This window comes from Ambystoma mexicanum, chromosome 6q, assembly GCF_040938575.1.
Source record: "Ambystoma mexicanum isolate Mex_15411 chromosome 6q, UKY_AmexF1_1, whole genome shotgun sequence".
Classification (NCBI taxonomy): Eukaryota; Metazoa; Chordata; class Amphibia; order Caudata; family Ambystomatidae; genus Ambystoma; species Ambystoma mexicanum.
The window spans coordinates 264,828,103-264,849,602 of record NC_090937.1 but is presented as its reverse complement, the minus strand read 5'-3'; positions in this window follow the sequence as shown (position 1 = coordinate 264,849,602).

Here is a 21,500-nt window from a genome sequence, read left to right as displayed (position 1 = left end):
AGGATGCATTTTTTTGTGCCAAAAGTATTTTTGGGAATTTCATTGGTCTAGGGTTCGGGTTAATGCTCCTTTCAGGCTGCAAATGATTTTGGGACATGCAGAGCTCTCTGGCACAGTTTTTGGGCCACTGCCATTTTCTGGACTTTAGGGGGTCTAGGATGCCTGTAAACCCCTTTTTTGGGCCTTCAAAGTTTTGAACATTTTTGCAAGCCTAAGATGCATTTTTAGGCCTTTTTTGGGCTGCTAACATATACTGAACCTTCAAGGGTGTAGGATGCATTTTTTGTGCCAAAAATATTTTTGGGAATTTCAGGGGTCTGGGATGCGGGTTAATGCCCCTTTCAGCCTGAAAATGATTTTGGGACATGCAGAGCTCTCTGGCACAGTTTTTGGGCCACCAAAATTGTCTGGACTTTAGGGGGTCTAGGATGCCTGTAAACCACTTTTTTGGGCCTTCAAAGTTTTCAACATTTTTGCAGGCCTAAGATGCATTTTTAGGCATTTTTTGGGCTGCTAACCTATACTGAACTTTCAGGGGTGTAGGATGCATTTTTTGTGCCAAAAATAGTTTTGGGAATTTCAGTGGTCTAGGATGCGTGTTAATGCCCCTTTCAGGCTGCAAAAGTTTTTGGAACATGCAAAGCTCTCTGGCACAGTTTTTGGGCCACCAACATTTTCTGGACTTTCAGGGGTCAAGGATGCCTGTAACCCCCTGTTTTGGGCCTTCAAAGTTTTCAACATTTTTGCAGGCCTAAGATGCATTTTAAGGCCTTTTTTGGGATGCTAACATATTCTGAACTTGCAGGGGTGTAGGATGCATTTTTTGTGCCAAAATATTTTTAGGACTTTTAGTGGTCTATGATGCGGGTTAATGCCCCTTTCAGGCTGCAAATGATTTTGGGACATGTAGAGCTCTCTGGCACAGTTTTTGCGCCGCCAACATTTTCTGGACTTTAGGGGGTCTAGGATGCCTGTAAACCCCTTTTTTGGGCCTTCAAAGTTTTGAACATTTTTGCAAGCCTAAGATGCATTTTTAGGCCTTTTTTGGGCTGCTAACATATACTGAACCTTCAAGGGTGTAGGATGCATTTTTTGTGCCAAAAATATTTTTGGGAATTTCAGGGGTCTGGGATGCGGGTTAATGCCCCTTTCAGGCTGAAATGATTTTGGGACATGCAGAGCTCTCTGGCTCAGTTTTTGGGCCACCAAAATTGTCTGGACTTTAGGGGGTCTAGGATGCCTGTAAACCCCTTTTTTGGGCCTTCAAAGTTTTCAACATTTTTGCAGGCCTAAGATGCATTTTTAGGCATTTTTTGGGATGCTAACATATACAGAACTTTCAAGGGTGTAGGATGCATTTTTTGTGCCAAAAGTATTTTTGGGAATTTTAGTGGTCTATGAAGCGGGTTAATGCCCCTTTCAGGCTGCAAATGATTTTGGGACATGTAGAGCTCTCTGGCACAGTTTTTGGGCCACCAACATTTTCTGGACTTTAGGGGGTCTAGGATGCCTGTAAACCCCTTTTTTGGGCCTTCAAAGTTTTCAACCTTTTTGCAGGCCGAAAATGCATTTAAGGCCTTTTTTGGGCTGCTAACACATTATGAGCTTGCAGGGGTGTAGGATGCATTTTTTGAGCAAAAATATTTTTGGGAATTTTAGTAGTCTATGATGCGGGTTAATGCCCCTTTCAGGCTGCAAATGATTTTGGGACATGCAGAGCTCTCTGGTACAGTTTTTGGCCCACCAACATTTTCTGGACTTTCAGGGGTCAAGGATGCCTGTAACCCCCTGTTTTGGGCCTTCAAAGTTTTCAACATTTTTGCAGGCCTAAGATGCATTTTAAGGCCTTTTTTGGGATGCTAGCATATTCTGAACTTTCAGGGGTTTAGGATGCATTTTTTGTGCCAAAATATTTTTGGGAATTTTAGTGGTCTATGAAGCGGGTTAATGCCCCTTTCAGGCTGCACATGATGTTGGGACATGAAGAGCTCTCTGGCACAGTTTTTGGGCCACCAATATTCTCTGGACTTTAGGGGGTCTAGGATGCCTGTAAACCCCTTTTTTGGGCCTTCAAAGTTTTCAACATTTTTGCAGGAGGAAAATGCATTTTAAGGCCTTTTATGGGCTGCTAACATTCTGAACTTGCAGGGGTGTAGGATGCATTTTTTGTGCCAAAATATTTTTAGGACTTTTAGTGGTCTATGATGCGGGTTAATGCCCCTTTCAGGCTGCAAATGATTTTGGGACATGTAGAGCTCGCTGGCACAGTTTTTGGGCCGCCAACATTTTCTGGACTTTAGGGGGTCTAGGATGCCTGTAAACCCCTTTTTTGGGCCTTCAAAGTTTTGAACATTTTTGCAAGCCTAAGATGCATTTTTAGGCCTTTTTTGGGCTGCTAACATATACTGAACCTTCAAGGGTGTAGGATGCATTTTTTGTGCCAAAAATATTTTTGGGAATTTCAGGGGTCTGGGATGCGGGTTAATGCCCCTTTCAGGCTGAAATGATTTTGGGACATGCAGAGCTCTCTTGCTCAGTTTTTGGGCCACCAAAATTGTCTGGACTTTAGGGGGTCTAGGATGCCTGTAAACCCCTTTTTTGGGCCTTCAAAGTTTTGAACATTTTTGCAGGCCTAAGATGCATTTTTAGGCATTTTTTGGGATGCTAACATATACAGAACTTTCAAGGGTGTAGGATGCATTTTTTGTGCCAAAAGTATTTTTGGGAATTTTAGTGGTCTATGAAGCGGGTTAATGCCCCTTTCAGGCTGCAAATGATTTTGGGACATGTAGAGCTCTCTGGCACAGTTTTTGGGCCACCAACATTTTCTGGACTTTAGGGGGTCTAGGATGCCTGTAAACCCCTTTTTTGGGCCTTCAAAGTTTTGAACATTTTTGCAAGCCTAAGATGCATTTTTAGGCCTTTTTTGGGCTGCTAACATATACTGAACCTTCAAGGGTGAAGGATGCATTTTTTGTGCCAAACATATTTTTGGGAATTTCAGGGGTCTGGGATGCGGGTTAATGCCCCTTTCAGGCTGCAAATGTTTTTGGGATATTCAGAGCTATCTGACACAGTTATTAGGCCACCAATATTTTCTGGATTTTAGGGGGTCTACGATGCCTGTACACCCCTTTTTTGGGCCTTCAAAGTTTTCAACATTTTTGCAGGCCTAAGATGCATTTTAAGGACTTTTGGGCTGCTAACATATTCTGAACTATCAGGGGTGTAGGATGCATTTTTTGTGCCAAAATATTTTTAGGGCTTTTAGTGGTCTATGATGCGGGTTAATGCCCCTTTCAGGCTGCAAATGATTTTGGGACATGTAGAGCTCTCTGGCACAGTTTTTGGGCCGCCAACATTTTCCGGACTTTAGGGGGTCTAGGATGCCTGTAAACCCCTTTTTTGGGCCTTCAAAGTTTTGAACATTTTTGCAAGCCTAAGATGCATTTTTAGGCCTTTTTTGGGCTGCTAACATATACTGAACCTTCAAGGGTGTAGGATGCATTTTTTGTGCCAAAAATATTTTTGGGAATTTCAGGGGTCTGGGATGCGGGTTAATGCCCCTTTCAGGCTGAAAATGATTTTGGGACATGCAGAGCTCTCTGGCACAGTTTTTGGGCCACCAAAATTGTCTGGACTTTAGGGGGTCTACGATGCCTGTAAACCCCTTTTTTGGGCCTTCAAAGTTTTCAACATTTTTGCAGGCCTAATATGCATTTTGAGGCCTTTTTTGGGTTGCTAGCATATTCTGAACTTTCAGGGGTGTAGGATGCATTTTTTGTGCCAAAATATTTTTGGGAATTTTAGTGGTCTATGAAGCGGGTTAATGCCCCTTTCAGGCTGCAAATGATGTTGGGACATGGAGAGCTCTCTGGCACAGTTTTTGGGCCGCCAAAATTGTCTGGACTTTAGGGGGTCTAGGATGCCTGTAAACCACTTTTTTGGGCCTTCAAAGTTTTCAACCTTTTTGCAGGACGAAAATGCATTTTAACGACTTTTGGGCTGCTAACATATTCTGAACTATCAGGGGTGTAGGATGTATTTTTTTGTGCCAAAATATTTTTAGGACTTTTAGTGGTCTATGATGCGGGTTAATGCCCCTTTCAGGCTGCAAATGATTTTGGGACATGTAGAGCTCCCTGGCACAGTTTTTGGGCCGCCAACATTTTCTGGACTTTAGGGGGTCTAGGATGCCTGTAAACCCCTTTTTTGGGCCTTCAAAGTTTTGAACATTTTTTCAAGCCTAAGATGCATTTTTAGGCCTTTTTTGGGCTGCTAACATATACTGAACTTTCAAGGGTGTAGGATGCATTTTTTGTGCCAAAAATATTTTTGGGAATTTCAGGGGTCTGGGATGCGGGTTAATGCCCCTTTCAGGCTGAAAATGATTTTGGGACATGCAGAGCTCTCTGGCACAGTTTTTGGGCCACCAAAATTGTCTGGACTTTAGGGGGTCTAGGATGCCTGTAAACCCCTTTTTTGGGCCTTCAAAGTTTTCAACATTTTTGCAGGCCTAAGATGCATTTTGAGGCCTTTTTTGGGTTGCTAGCATATTCTGAACTTTCAGGGGTGTAGGATGCATTTTTTGTGCCAAAATATTTTTGGGAATTTTAGTAGTCTATGAAGCGGGTTAATGCCCCTTTCAGGCTGCAAATGATGTTGGGACATGTAGAGCTCTCTGGCACAGTTTTTGGGCCGCCAACATTTTCTGGACTTTAGGGGGTCTAGGATGCCTGTAAACCCCTTTTTTGGGCCTTCAAAGTTTTGAACATTTTTGCAAGCCTAAGATGCATTTTTAGGCCTTTTTTGGGCTGCTAACATATACTGAACCTTCAAGGGTGTAGGATGCATTTTTTGTGCCAAAAATATTTTTGGGAATTTCAGGGGTCTGGGATGCGGGTTAATGCCCATTCCAGGCTGCAAATGTTTTTGGGATATTCAGAGCTATCTGACAGTTTTTAGGCCACCAATATATTCTTGGCTTTAGGGGGTCTAGGATGCCTGTAAACCCCTTTTTCGGGCCTTCAAAGTTTTCAACATTTTTGCAGGCCTAAGATGCATTTTTAGGCCTGCTAACATATACTGAACTTTCAAGGGTGTAGGATGCATTTTTTGTGCAAAAAATATTTTTGGGAATTTCAGGGGTCTGGGATGCGGGTTAATGCCCCCTCCAGGCTGCAAATGTTTTTGGGATATTCAGAGCTATCTGGCACAGTTTTTAGGCCACCAATATGTTCTGGACTTTAGGAGGTCTAGGATGCCTGTAAACCCCTTTTTTGGTCCTTCAAAGCTTTCAAACTTTTTGCAGGCCAAAAATGCATTTTAAGGCCTTTTATGGGCTGCTAACATATTCTGAACTTGCAGGGGTGTAGGATGCATTTTTTGTGCCAAAATATTTTTGGGAATTTTAGTGGTCTATGATGCGGGTTAATGCCCCTTTCAGGCTGCAAATGATTTTGGGACATGCAGAGCTCTCTGGCTCAGTTTTTGGGCCACCAACATTTTCTGGACTTTAGGGGGTCTAGGATGCCTGTAAACCCTTTCTTTGGGCCTTCAAAGTTTTCAACATTTTTGCAGGCCTAAGATGCATTTTTAGGCCTTTTTTGGGCTGCTAACATATAGTGAACTTTCAAGGGTGTGGGATGCATTTTTTGTGCCAAAAGTATTTTTGGGAATTTCAGTGGTCTAGGATGCGGGTTAATGCCCCTTTCAGACTGCAAATGATTTTGGGACATGGAAAGCTGTCTGGCACAGTTTTTGGACCACCAATATTTTCTGGACTTTAGGGGGACTAGGATGCCTGTAAACCCCTTTTTTAGTCCTTCAAAGTTTTCAACCTTTTTGCAGGACGAAAATGCATTTTAAGGCCTTTTTTGGGCTGCTAACATATTCTGAACTTGCAGGGGTGTAGGATGCATTTTTTGTGCCAAAATATTTTTGGGAATTTCAGTGGTCTATGATGCGGGTTAATGCCCCTTTCAGGCTGCAAATGTTTTTGGGATATTCAGAGCTATCTGACACAGTTATTAGGCCACCAATATTTTCTGGACTTTAGGGTGTCTAGGATGCCTGTAACCCCTTTTTTGGTCCTTCAAAGTTTTCAACCTTTTTGCAGGCCGAAAATGCATTTTAAGGCCTTTTTTGGGCTGCTAACATATTCTGAACTTGCAGGGGTGTAGGATGCATTTTTTGTGCCAAAATATTTTTGGGAATTTTGGTGGTCTATGATGTGAGTTAATGCCCCTTTCAGGCTGCAAATGATTTTGGGACATGCAGAGCTCTCTGGCACAGTTTTTGGGACACCAACATTTTCTGGACTTTAGGTGGTCTAGGATGCCTGTAAACCCCTTTTTTGGGCCGTAAAAGTTTTCACCATTTTTGCAGGCCTAAAATGTATTTTAAATCCTTTTTTGGGATGCTGAAATATTCGGAACTTTCAGGGGTGTAGGATGCATTTATAGTGCCAAAAATAGTTTTGGGAATTTCAGTGGTCTATGATGCGGGTTAATGCCCCTTTCAGGCTGCAAATGATTTTGGGACATGCAGAGCTCTCTGGCACAGTTTTTGGGCCACCAACATTTTCTGGACTTTACGGGGTCTAGGATGCCTGTAAATCCCTTTTTTGGGCCTTCAAAGTTTTCAATATTTTCGCAGGCCGAAAATGCATTTTAAGGCCTTTTTTGGGCTGCTAACATATTATGAACTTGCAGGGGTGTAGGATGCATTTTTTGTGCCAAAATATTTTTGGGAATTTCAGGGGTCTGGGATGCGGGTTAATGCCCCTTTCAGGCTGCAAATGTTTTTGGGACATGCAGAGCTCTCTGGCACAGTTTTTGGGCCACCAACATTTTCTGGACTTTAGGGGGTCTAGGATGCCTGTAAACCCCTTTTTTGGGCCTTCAAAGTTTTCAACATTTTTGCAGGCCTAAAATGCATTTTAAGGCCTTTTTTGGGGTGCTAACATATTCTGAACTTTCAAGGGCGTAGGATGCATTTTTTATGCCAAAAGTATTTTTGGGAATTTCAGTGGTCTAGGATGCGGGTAAATGCCCCTTTCAGGCTGCAAATGATTTTGTGACATGGAGAGCTGTCTGGCACAGATTTTGGACCACCAATATTTTCTGGACTTTAGGGGGTCTAGGATGCCTGTAACCCCCTTTTTTGGGCCTTCAAAGTTTTCAACATTATTGCACGCCTAAGATGCATTTTTAGGCCTTTTTTGGGCTGCTAACATATACTGAACTTTCAAGGGTGTAGGATGCATTTTTTGTGCCAAAATATTTTTGGGAATTTTGGTGGTCTATGATGCGAGTTAATGCCCCTTTCAGGCTGCAAATGATTTTGGGACATGCAGAGCTCTCTGGCACAGTTTTTGGGCCACCAACATTTTCTGGACTTTAGGTGGTCTAGGATGCCTGTAAACCCCTTTTTTGGGCCGTAAAAGTTTTCACCATTTTTGCAGGCCTAAAATGTATTTTAAATCCTTTTTTGGGATGCTAACATATTCTGTACTTTCAGGGGTGTAGGATGCATATTTAGTGCCAAAAATAGTTTTGGGAATTTCAGTGGTCTATGATGCGGGTTAATGCCCCTTTCAGACTGCAAATGATTTTGGGACATGCAGAGCTCTCTGGCACAGTTTTTGGGCCACCAACATTTTCTGGAGTTTAGGGGGTTTAGGATGCCTGTAATTCCCTTTTTTGGACCTTCAAAGTTTTCAACATTTTTGCAGGCCTAAGAAGCATTTTTAGGCCTTTTTTGGGCTGCTAACATATACTGAACTTTCAAGGGTGTAGGATGCATTTTTTGTGCCAAAAATTATTTTTGGGAATTTCAGGGGTCTGGGATGCGGGTTAATGCCCCTTTCAGGCTGCAAATGATTTTGGGACATGCAGAGCTCTCTGGCACAGTTTTTGGGCCACCAACATTTTCTGGAATTTAGGGGGTCTAGGATGCCTGTAAACCCCTTTTTTGGGCCTTCAAAGTTTTCAAAATTTTTGCAGGCCTAAGATGCATTTTAAGGCCTTTTGGGCTGCTAACATATTCTGAACTATCAGGGGTGTAGGATGCATTTTTTGTGCCAAAAATAGTTTTGGGAATTTCAGTGGCCTAGGATGCGGGTTAATGCCCCTTTCAGGCTGCAAATGATTTTGGGACATGCAGAGCTCTCTGGCACAGTTTTTGGGCCACCAACATTTTCTGGACTTTAAGGGGTCTAGGATGCCTGTAAACCCCTTTTTTGGGCCTTCAAAGTTTTGAACATTTTTGCAAGCCTAAGATGCATTTTAAATCCTTTTTTGGGATGCTGACATATTCTGAACTTTCAGGGGTGTAGGATGCATTTATAGTGGCAAAAATAGTTTTGGGAATTTCAGTGGTCTATGATGCGGGTTAATGCCCCTTTCAGGCTGCAAATGATTTTGGGACATGCAGAGCTCTCTGGCACAGTTTTTGGGCCACCAACATTTTCTGGACTTTACGGGGTCTAGGATGCCTTTAAACCCCTTTTTGGGCCTTCAAAGTTTTCAACATTTTCGCAGGCCGAAAATGCCTTTTAAGGCCTTTTTTGGGCTGCTAACATATTATGAACTTGCAGGGGTGTAGGATGCATTTTTTGTGCCAAAATATTTTTGGGAATTTCAGGGGTCTGGGATGCGGGTAAATGCCCATTTCAGGCTGCAAATGATTTTGTGACATGGAGAGCTCTCTGGCACAGATTTTGGGCCACCAACATTTTCTGGACTTTAGGGGGTCTAGGATGCCTGTAAACCCCTTTTTTGGGCCTTCAAAGTTTTCAACATTTTTGCAGGCCTAAAATGCATTTTAAGGCCTTTTTTGGGGTGCTAACATATTCTGAACTTTCAAGGGCGTAGGATGCATTTTTTATGCCAAAAGTATTTTTGGGAATTTCAGTGGTCTAGGATGCGGGTAAATGCCCCTTTCAGGCTGCAAATGATTTTGTGACATGGAGAGCTGTCTGGCACAGATTTTGGACCACCAATATTTTCTGGACTTTAGGGGGTCTAGGATGCATGTAACCCCCTTTTTTGGCCCTTCAAAGTTTTCAACATTTTTGCACGCCTAAGATGCATTTTTAGGCCTTTTTTTGGCTGCTAACATATACTGAACTTTCAAGGGTGTAGGATGCATTTTTTGTGCCAAAAGTATTTTTGGGAATTTCAGTGGTCTAGGATGCGGGTTAATGCCCCTTTCAGGCTGCAAATGATTTTGGGACATGGAGAGCTGTCCGGCACAGTTTTTGGACCACCAATATTTTCTGGACTTTAGGGGGTCTAGGATGCCTGTAAACCCCTTTTTTGGTCCTTCAAAGTTTTCAACCTTTTTGCAGGGCGAAAATGCATTTTAAGGCCTTTTTTGGGCTGCTAACATATTCTGAACTTGCAGGGGTGTAGGATGCATTTTTTGTGCCAAAATATTTTTGGGAATTTTGGTGGTCTATGATGCGAGTTAATGCCCCTTTCAGGCTGCAATTGATTTTGGGACATGCAGAGCTCTCTGGCACAGTTTTTGGGCCACCAACATTTTCTGGACTTTAGGTGGTCTAGGATGCCTGTAAACCCCTTTTTTGGGCCGTAAAAGTTTTCACCATTTTTGCAGGCCTAAAATGTATTTTAAATCCTTTTTTGGGATGCTAACATATTCTGAACTTTCAAGGGTGTAGGATGCATTTTTAGTGCCAAAAATAGTTTTGGGAATTTCAGTGGTCTATGATGCGGGTTAATGCCCCTTTCAGGCTGCAAATGATTTTGGGACATGCAGAGCTCTCTGGCACAGTTTTTGGGCCACCAACATTTTCTGGACTTTATGGGGTCTAGGATGCCTGTAAACCCCTTTTTTGGGCCTTCAAAGTTTTCAACATTTTTGCAGGCCTAAGATGCATTTTTAGGCCTTTTTTGGGCTGCTAACATATACTGAACTTTCAAGGGTGTAGGATGCATTTTTTGTGCCAAAATATTTTTGGGAATTTTAGTGGTCTATGATGCGGGTTAATGCCCCTTTCAGGCTGCAAATGATTTTGGGACATGCAGAGCTCTCTGGCACAGTTTTTGGGCCACCAACATTTTCTGGACTTTAGGGGGTCTAGGATGCCTGTAAACCCCTTTTTTGGGCCTTCAAAGTTTTCAACATTTTTGCAGGCCTAAGATGCGTTTTTAAGGCATTTTTTGGGCTGTTAACATATTCTGAACTTTCAGGGGTGTAGGATGCATTTTTTGTGCCAAAAATATTTTTGGGAATTTCAGGGGTCTGGAATGTGGGTTAATGCCCCTATCAGTCTGCAAATGTTTTTGGGATATTCAGAGCTATCTGACACAGTTATTAGGCCACCAATTTTTTCTGGACTTTAGGGGGTCTAGGATGCCTGTAAACCCCTTTTTTGGTCCTTCAAAGTTTTCAACCTTTTTGCAGGCCGAACATGCATTTTAAGGCCTTTTTTGGGCTGCTAACATATTCTGAACTTGCAGGGGTGTAGGATGCATTTTTTGTGCCAAAATATTTTTGGGAATTTTGGTGGTCTATGATGAGTTAATGCCCCTTTCAGGCTGCAAATGATTTTGGGACATGCAGAGCTCTCTGGCACAGTTTTTGGGCCACCAACATTGTCTGGACTTTAGGTGGTCTAGGATGCCTGTAAACCCCTTTTTTGGGCCGTAAAAGTTTTCACCATTTTTGCAGGCCTAAAATGTATTTTAAATCCTTTTTTGGGATGCTAACATATTCTGAACTTTCAGGGGTGTAGGATGCATTTTTAGTGCCAAAAATAGTTTTGGGAATTTCAGTGGTCTATGATGCGGGTTAATGCCCCTTTCAGACTGCAAATGATTTTGGGACATGCAGAGCTCTCTGGCACAGTTTTTGGGCCACCAACATTTTCTGGAGTTTAGGGGGTTTAGGATGCCTGTAATTCCCTTTTTTGGGCCTTCAAAGTTTTCAACATTTTTGCAGGCCTAAGATGCGTTTTTAGCCATTTTTTGGGCTGTTAACATATTCTGAACTTTCAGGGGTGCAGGATGCATTTTTTGTGCCAAAAATATTTTTGGGAATTTCAGGGGTCTGGGATGTGGGTTAATGCCCCTATCAGGCTGCAAATGTTTTTGGGATATTCAGAGCTATCTGACACAGTTATTAGGCCACCAATTTATTCTGGACTTTAGGGGGTCTAGGATGCCTGTAAACCCCTTTTTTGGGCCTTCAAAGTTTTCAAAATTTTTGCAGGCCTAAGATGCATTTTAAGGCCTTTTGGGCTGCTAACATATTCTGAACTATCAGGGGTGTAGGATGCATTTTTTGTGCCAAAAATAGTTTTGGGAATTTTGGTGGTCTATGATGAGAGTTAATGCCCCTTTCAGGCTGCAAATGATTTTGGGACATGCAGAGCTCTCTGGCACAGTTTTTGGGTCACCAACATTTTCTGGACTTTAAGGGGTCTAGGATGCCTGTAAACCCCTTTTTTGGGCCTTCAAAGTTTTGAACATTTTTGCAAGCCTAAGATGCATGTTTAGGCCTTTTTTGGGATGCTGACATATTCTGAACTTTCAGGGGTGTAGGATGCATTTATAGTGCCAAAAATAGTTTTGGGAATTTCAGTGGTCTATGATGCGGGTTAATGCCCCTTTCAGCCTGCAAATGATTTTGGCATATTCAGAGCTATCTGACAGTTTTTAGGCCACCAATATTTTCTGGACTTTAGGGGGTCTAGGATGCCTGTAAACCCCTTTTTTGGTCCTTCAAAGTTTTCAACCTTTTTGCAGGCCGAACATGCATTTTAAGGCCTTTTTTGGGCTGCTAACATATTCTGAACTTGCAGGGGTGTAGGATGCATTTTTTGTGCCAAAATATTTTTGGGAATTTTGGTGGTCTATGATGAGAGTTAATGCCCCTTTCAGGCTGCAAATGATTTTGGGACATGCAGAGCTCTCTGGCACAGTTTTTGGGCCACCAACATTTTCTGGACTTTAGGTGGTCTAGGATGCCTGTAAACCCCTTTTTTGGGCTGTAAAAGTTTTCACCATTTTTGCAGGCCTAAAATGTATTTTAAATCCTTTTTTGGGATGCTGACATATTCTGAACTTTCAGGGGTGTAGGATGCATTTATAGTGCCAAAAATAGTTTTGGGAATTTCAGTGGTCTATGATGCGGGTTAATGCCCCTTTCAGCCTGCAAATGATTTTGGGACATGCAGAGCTCTCTGGCACAGTTTTTGGGTCACCAACATTTTCTGGACTTTAAGGGGTCTAGGATGCCTGTAAACCCCTTTTTTGGGCCTTCAAAGTTTTGAACATTTTTGCAAGCCTAAGATGCATTTTTAGGCCTTTTTTGGGATGCTGACATATTCTGAACTTTCAGGGGTGTAGGATGCATTTATAGTGCCAAAAATAGTTTTGGGAATTTCAGTGGTCTATGATGCGGGTTAATGCCCCTTTCAGCCTGCAAATGATTTTGGGACATGCAGAGCTCTCTGGCACAGTTTTTGGGCCACCAGCATTTTCTGGACTTTACGGGGTCTAGGATGCCTGTAAACCCCTTTTTGGGCCTTCAAAGTTTTCAACATTTTCGCAGGCGGAAAATGCCTTTTAAGGCCTTTTTGGGCTAACATATTATGACTTGCAGGGGTGTAGGATGCATTTTTTGTGCCAAAATATTTTTGGGAATTTCAGGGGTCTGGGATGCGGGTAAATGCCCCTTTCAGGCTGCAAATGATTTTGTGACATGGAGACCTCTCTGGCACAGATTTTGGGCCACCAACATTTTCTGGACTTTAGGGGGTCTAGGATGCCTGTAAACCCCTTTTTTGGGCCTTCAAAGTTTTCAACATTTTTGCAGGCCTAAAATGCATTTTAAGGCCTTTTTTGGGGTGCTAACATATTCTGAACTTTCAGGGGTGTAGGATGCATTTTTTGTGCCAAAAATAGTTTTGGGAATTTCAGTGGTCTAGCATGCGGGTTAATGCCCCTTTCAGGCTTCAAATGATTTTGGGACATGCAGAGCTCTCTGGCACAGTTTTTGGGCCAACAACATTTTCTGGACTTTAGGAGGTCTAGGATGCTTGTAAACCCCTTTTTGGGCCTTCTAAGTTTTCAACATTTTTGCCAGCGTAAAATGCATTTTAGGCCTTTTTTGGGCTGATAACATATTATGAACTTGCAGGGGTGTAGGATACATTTTTTGTGCCAAAATATTTTTGGGAATTTTAGTGGTCTATGATGCGGGTTAATGCCCCTTTCAGGCTGCAAATGATTTTGGGACATGCAGAGCTCTCTGGCACAGTTTTTGGGCCACCAAAATTTTCTGGACTTTAGGGGGTCTAGGATGCCTGTAAACCACTTTTTTGGGCCTTCAAAGTTTTCAACATTTTTGCAGGCCTAAGATGCATTTTAAGGCCGTTTTTGGGCTGCTAACCTATGCTGAACTTTCAAGGGTGTAGGATGAGTTTTTTGTGCCAAAAGTATTTTTGGGAATTTCAGGGGTCTGGGATGCGGGTTAATGCCCCTTTCAGGCTGCACATGTTTTTGGGATATTCAGAGCTATCTGACACAGTTATTAGGCCACCAATATTTTCTGGACTTTAGGGGGTCTAGGATGCCTGTAAACCCCTTTTTTGGGCCTTCAAAGTTGTCAACATTTTTGCAGGCCTAAGATGCATTTTAAGGCCTTTTTTGGGGTGCTAACATATTCTGAACTATCAGGGGTGTAGGATGCATTTTTTGTGCCAAAAATAGTTTTGGGAATTTCAGTGGTCTACGATGCAGGTTAATGCCCCTTTCAGGCTGCAAATGATTTTGGGACATGCAGAGCTCTCTGACACAGTTTTTAGGCCACCACCATTTTCTGGACTTTAAGGGTCTAGGATGCCTGTAAACCCATTTTTTGGTCCTTCAAAGTTTTCGACCTTTTTGCCGGCCGAAAATGCATTGTAAGGCCTTTTTTGGGATGCTAACATATACTGAACTTTCAAGGGTGAAGGATGCATTTTTTGTGCCAAAATATGTTTGGGAATTTTAGTGGTCTATGATGCGGGTTAATGCCCCTTTCAGGCTGCAAATGATTTTGGGACATGTAGAGCTCTCTGGCACAGTTTTTCGGCCACCAACATTTTCTGGACTTTAGGGGGTCTAGGATGCCTGTAAACCCCTTTTTTGGGCCTTCAAAGTTTTCAACATTTTTGCAGGCCTAAGATGCACTTTTAGGCATTTTTTGGGATGCTAACATATACTGAACTTTCAAGGGTGTAGGATGCATTTTTTGTGCCAAAAGTGTTTTTGGGAATTTTAGTGGTCTATGAAGCGGGTTAATGCCCCTTTCAGGCTGCAAATGATTTTGGGACATGCAGAGCTCTCTGGCACAGTTTTTGGGCCACCAACATTTTCTGGACTTTAGGGGGTCTAGGATGCCTGTAAACCCCTTTTTTGGGCCTTCAAAGTTTTCAACCTGTTTGCAGGCCGAAAATGCATTTTAAGGCCTTTTTTGGGCTGCTAACATATTATGAACTTGCAGGGGTGTAGGATGCATTTTTTGTGCCAAAATATTTTTGGGAATTTTAGTAGTCTATGATGCGGGTTAATGCCCCTTTCAGGCTGCAAATGATTTTGGGACATGCAGAGCTCTCTGGCACAGTTTTTGGGCCACCAACATTTTCTGGACTTTAGGGGGTCTAGGATGCCTGTAAATCCCTTTTTTGGGCCTTCAAAGTTTTCAACATTTTTGCAGGCCTAAGATGCATTTTTAGGCCTTTTTTGGGCTACTAACATATACTGAACTTTCAAGGGTGTAGGATGCATTTTTTGTGCCAAAAGTATTTTTGGGAATTTCAGGGGTCTGGGATGCGGGTTAATGCCCCTTTCAGCCTGCAAATGTTTTTGGGATATTCAGAGCTATCTGACACAGTTATTAGGCCACCAATATTTTCTGGACTTTAGGGGGTCTAGGATGCCTGTAAACCCCTTTTTTGGGCCTTCAAAGTTGTCAACATTTTTGCAGGCCTAAGATGCATTTTAAGGCCTTTTTTGGGATGCTAACATATTCTGAACTATCAGGGGTGTAGGATGAATTTTTTGTGCCAAAAATAGTTTTGGGAATTTCAGTGGTCTATGATGCAGGTTAATGCCCCTTTCAGGCTGCAAATGATTTTGGGACATGCAGAGCTCTCTGACACAGTTTTTAGGCCACCACCATTTTCTGGACTTTAAGGGGTCTAGGATGCCTGCAAACCCCTTTTTTGGTCCTTCAAAGTTTTCGACCTTTTTGCCGGCCGAAAATGCATTGTAAGGCCTTTTTTGGGATGCTAACATATACTGAACTTTCAAGGGTGAAGGATGCATTTTTTGTGCCAAAATATTTTTGGGAATTTTAGTGGTCTATGATGCGGGTTAATGCCCCTTTCAGGCTGCAAATGATTTTGGGACATGTAGAGCTCTCTGGCACAGTTTTTTGGCTACCAACATTTTCTGGACTTTAGGGGGTCTAGGATGCCTGTAAACCCCTTTTTTGGTCCTTCAAAGTTTTCAACATTTTTGCAGGCCTAAGATACATTTTAAGGACTTTTGGGCTGCTAACATATTCTGAACTTTCAAGGGTGTAGGATGCATTTTTTGTGCCAAAAATATTTTTGGGAATTTCAGGGGTCTGGGATGCGGGTTAATGCCCCTTTCAGGCTGCAAATGATTTTGGGATATTCAGAGCTATCTGACACAGTTATTAGGCCACCAATATTTTCTGGACTTTAGGGGGTCTAGGATGCCTGCAAACCCCTTTTTTGGGCCTTCAAAGTTTTCTACATTTTTGCAGGCCTAAGATACATTTTAAGGACTTTTGGGCTGCTAACATATTCTGAACTTTCAAGGGTGTAGGATGCATTTTTTGTGCCAAGATATTTTTGGGAATTTCAGTGGTCTTTGATGCAGGTTAATGCCCCTTTCAGGCTGCAAATGATTTTGGGACATGCAGAGCTCTCTGGCACAGTTTTTGGGCCACCAACATTTTCTAGACTTTAGGGGGTCTAGGATGCCTGTAAACCACTTTTTTGGGCCTTCAAAGTTTTCAACATTTTTGCAGGCCTAAGATGCATTTTTAGGCATTTTTTGGGCTGCAAACATACACTGAACTTTCAAGGGCGTAGGATGCATGTTTTGTGCCAAAAATATTTTTTGAATTTCAGGGGTCTGGGATGCGGGTTAATGCCCCTTCCAGGCTGCAAATGATTTTGGGACATGCAGAGCTCTCTGGCACAGTTTTTGGGCCACCAACATTTTCTGGACTTTAGGGGGTCTAGGATGCCTGTAAACCCCTTTTTTGGGCCTTCAAAGTTTTCAACACTTTTGCAGGCCTAAGATGCATTTTTAGGCCTTTTTTGGGCTGCTAACATATACTGAACTTTCAAGGTTGTAGGATGCATTTTTTGTGCCAAAAGTATTTTTGGGAATTTCAGTGGTCTAGGATGCGGGTTAATGCCCCTTTCAGGCTGCAGATGGTTTTGGGACATGGAGAGCTGTCTGGCACAGTTTTTGGACCACCAATATTTTCTGGACTTTAGGGGGTCTAGGATGCCTGTGAACCCCTTTTTTGGTCCTTCAAAGTTTTCAACCTTTTTGCAGGGCGAAAATGCATTTTAAGGCCTTTTTTGGGCTGCTAACATATTATGAACTTGCAGGGGTGTAGGATACATTTTTTGTGCCAAAATATTTTTGGGAATTTTAGTGGTCTATGATGCGGGTTAATGCCCCTTTCAGGCTGCAAATGATTTTGGGACATGCAGAGCTCTCTGGCACAGTTTTTGGGGCACCAAAATTTTCTGGACTTTAGGGGGTCTAGGATGCCTGTAAACCACTTTTTTGGGCCTTCAAAGTTTTCAACATTTTTGCAGGCCTAAGATGCATTTTAAGGCCGTTTTTGGGATGCTAACATATTCTGAACTATCAGGGGTGTAGGATGCATTTTTTGTGCCAAAAATAGTTTTGGGAATTTCAGGGGTCTGGGATGCAGGTTAATGCCCCTTTCAGGCTGCAAATGATTTTGGGACATGCAGAGCTCTCTGACACAGTTTTTAGGCCACCACCATTTTCTGGACTTTAAGGGGTCTAGGATGCCTGTAAACCCCTTTTTCGGTCCTTCAAAGTTTTCAACCTTTTTGCCGGCCGAAAATGCATTGTAAGGCCTTTTTTGGGATGCTAACATATACTGAACTTTCAAGGGTGTAGGCTGCATTTTTTGTGCCAAAATATTTTTGGGAATTTTAGTGGTCTATGATGCGGGTTAATGCCCCTTTCAGGATGCAAATGATTTTGGGACATGTAGAGCTCTCTGGCACAGTTTTTCGGCCACCAACATTTTCTGGACTTTAGGGGGTCTAGGATGCCTGTAAACCCCTTTTTTGGGCCTTCAAAGTTTTCAACATTTTTGCAGGCCTAAGATGCATTTTTAGGCATTTTTTGGGATGCTAAAATATACTGAACTTTCAAGGGTGTAGGATGCATTTTTTGTGCCAAAAGTGTTTTTGGGAATTTTAGTGGTCTATGAAGCGGGTTAATGCCCCTTTCAGGCTGCAAATGATTTTGGGACATGCAGAGCTCTCTGGCACAGTTTTTGGGCCACCAACATTTTCTGGACTTTAGGGGGTCTAGGATGCCTGTAAACCCCTTTTTTGGGCCTTCAAAGTTTTCAACCTGTTTGCAGGCCGAAAATGCATTTTAAGGCCTTTTTTGGGCTGCTAACATATTATGAACTTGCAGGGGTGTAGGATGCATTTTTTGTGCCAAAATATTTTTGGGAATTTTAGTAGTCTATGATGCGGGTTAATGCCCCTTTCAGGCTGCAAATGATTTTGGGACATGCAGAGCTCTCTGGCACAGTTTTTGGGCCACCAACATTTTCTGGACTTTAGGGGGTCTAGGATGCCTGTAAATCCCTTTTTTGGGCCTTCAAAGTTTTCAACATTTTTGCAGGCCTAAGATGCATTTTTAGGCCTTTTTTGGGCTACTAACATGTACTGAACTTTCAAGGGTGTAGGATGCATTTTTTGTGCCAAAAGTATTTTTGGGAATTTCAGGGGTCTGGGATGCGGGTTAATGCCCCTTTCAGCCTGCAAATGTTTTTGGGATATTCAGAGCTATCTGACACAGTTATTAGGCCACCAACATTTTCTGGACTTTAGGGGGTCTAGGATGCCTGTAAACCACTTTTTTGGGCCTTCAAAGTTTTCAACATTTTTGCAGGCCTAAGATGCATTTTAAGGCCGTTTTTGGGCTGCTAACCTATACTGAACTTTCAAGGGTGTAGGATGAGTTTTTTGTGCCAAAAGTATTTTTGGGAATTTCAGGGGTCTGGGATGCGGGTTAATGCCCCTTTCAGGCTGCAAATGTTTTTGGGATATTCAGAGCTATCTGACACAGTTATTAGGCCACCAATATTTTCTGGACTTTAGGGGGTCTAGGATGCCTGTAAACCCCCTTTTTGGGCCTTCAAAGTTGTCAACATTTTTGCAGGCCTAAGATGCATTTTAAGGCCTTTTTTGGGATGCTAACATATTCTGAACTATCAGGGGTGTAGGATGCATTTTTTGTACCAAAAATAGTTTTGGGAATTTCAGTGGTCTATGATGCAGGTTAATGCCCCTTTCAGGCTGCAAATGATTTTGGGACATGCAGAGCTCTCTGACACAGTTTTTAGGCCACCACCATTTTCTGGACTTTAAGGGTCTAGGATGCCCGTAAACCCATTTTTTGGTCCTTCAAAGTTTTCGACCTTTTTGCCGGCCGAAAATGCATTGTAAGGCCTTTTTTGGGATGCTAACATATACTGAACTTTCAAGGGTGAAGGATGCATTTTTTGTGCCAAAATATGTTTGGGAATTTTAGTGGTCTATGATGCGGGTTAATGCCCCTTTCAGGCTGCAAATGATTTTGGGACATGTAGAGCTCTCTGGCACAGTTTTTCGGCCACCAACATTTTCTGGACTTTAGGGGGTCTAGGATGCCTGTAAACCCCTTTTTTGGGCCTTCAAAGTTTTCAACATTTTTGCAGGCCTAAGATGCACTTTTAGGCATTTTTTGGGATGCTAACATATACTGAACTTTCAAGGGTGTAGGATGCATTTTTTGTGCCAAAAGTGTTTTTGGGAATTTTAGTGGTCTATGAAGCGGGTTAATTCCCGTTTCAGGCTGCAAATGATTTTGGGACATGTAGAGCTCTCTGGCACAGTTTTTGGGCCACCAACATTTTCTGGACTTTAGGGGGTCTAGGATGCCTGTAAACCCCTTTTTTGGGCCTTCAAAGTTTTCAACATTTTTGCAGGCCTAAGATGCATTTTTAGGCCTTTTTTGGGATACTAACATATACTGAACTTTCAAGGGTGTAGGATGCATTTTTTGTGCCAAAAGTATTTTTGGGAATTTCAGGGGTCTGGGATGCGGGTTAATGCCCCTTTCAGCCTGCAAATGTTTTTGGGATATTCAGAGCTATCTGACACAGTTATTAGGCCACCAATATTTTCTGGACTTTAGGGGGTCTAGGATGCCTGTAAACCCCTTTTTTGGGCCTTCAAAGTTGTCAACATTTTTGCAGGCCTAAGATGCATTTTAAGGCCTTTTTTGGGATGCTAACATATTCTGAACTATCAGGGGTGTAGGATGAATTTTTTGTGCCAAAAATAGTTTTGGGAATTTCAGTGGTCTATGATGCAGGTTAATGCCCCTTTCAGGCTGCAAATGATTTTGGGACATGCAGAGCTCTCTGACACAGTTTTTAGGCCACCACCATTTTCTGGACTTTAAGGGGTCTAGGATGCCTGCAAACCCCTTTTTTGGTCCTTCAAAGTTTTCGACCTTTTTGCCGGCCGAAAATGCATTGTAAGGCCTTTTTTGGGATGCTAACATATACTGAACTTTCAAGGGTGAAGGATGCATTTTTTGTGCCAAAATATTTTTGGGAATTTTAGTGGTCTATGATGCGGGTTAATGCCCCTTTCAGGCTGCAAATGATTTTGGGACATGTAGAGCTCTCTGGCACAGTTTTTTGGCTACCAACATTTTCTGGACTTTAGGGGGTCTAGGATGCCTGTAAACCCCTTTTTTGGGCCTTCAAAGTTTTCAACATTTTTGCAGGCCTAAGATGCATTTTTAGGCCTTTTTTGGGCTACTAACATATACTGAACTTTCAAGGGTGTAGGATGCATTTTTTGTGCCAAAAATATTTTTGGGAATTTCAGGGGTCTGGGATGCGGGTTAATGCCCCTTTCAGGCTGCAAATGATTTTGGGATATTCAGAGCTATCTGACACAGTTATTAGGCCACCAATATTTTCTGGACTTTAGGGGGTCTAGGATGCCTGTAAACCCCTTTTTTGGGCCTTCAAAGTTTTCAACATTTTTGCAGGCCTAAGATACATTTTAAGGACTTTTGGGCTGCTAACATATTCTGAACTTTCAAGGGTGTAGGATGCATTTTTTGTGCCAAGATATTTTTGGGAATTTCAGTGGTCTTTGATGCAGGTTAATGCCCCTTTCAGGCTGCAAATGATTTTGGGACATGCAGAGCTCTCTGGCACAGTTTTTGGGCCACCAACATTTTCTAGACTTTAGGGGGTCTAGGATGCCTGTAAACCACTTTTTTGGGCCTTCAAAGTTTTCAACATTTTTGCAGGCCTAAGATGCATTTTTAGGCATTTTTTGGGCTGCAAACATACACTGAACTTTCAAGGGCGTAGGATGCATGTTTTGTGCCAAAAATATTTTTTGAATTTCAGGGGTCTGGGATGCGGGTTAATGCCCCTTCCAGGCTGCAAATGATTTTGGGACATGCAGAGCTCTCTGGCACAGTTTTTGGGCCACCAACATTTTCTGGACTTTAGGGGGTCTAGGATGCCTGTAAACCCCTTTTTTGGGCCTTCAAAGTTTTCAACACTTTTGCAGGCCTAAGATGCATTTTTAGGCCTTTTTTGGGCTGCTAACATATACTGAACTTTCAAGGTTGTAGGATGCATTTTTTGTGCCAAAAGTATTTTTGGGAATTTCAGTGGTCTAGGATGCGGGTTAATGCCCCTTTCAGGCTGCAGATGGTTTTGGGACATGGAGAGCTGTCTGGCACAGTTTTTGGACCACCAATATTTTCTGGACTTTAGGGGGTCTAGGATGCCTGTGAACCCCTTTTTTGGTCCTTCAAAGTTTTCAACCTTTTTGCAGGCCGAAAATGCATTTTAAGGCCTTTTTTGGGCTGCTAACATATTATGAACTTGCAGGGGTGTAGGATACATTTTTTGTGCCAAAATATTTTTGGGAATTTTAGTGGTCTATGATGCGGGTTAATGCCCCTTTCAGGCTGCAAATGATTTTGGGACATGCAGAGCTCTCTGGCACAGTTTTTGGGGCACCAAAATTTTCTGGACTTTAGGGGGTCTAGGATGCCTGTAAACCACTTTTTTGGGCCTTCAAAGTTTTCAACATTTTTGCAGGCCTAAGATGCATTTTAAGGCCGTTTTTGGGATGCTAA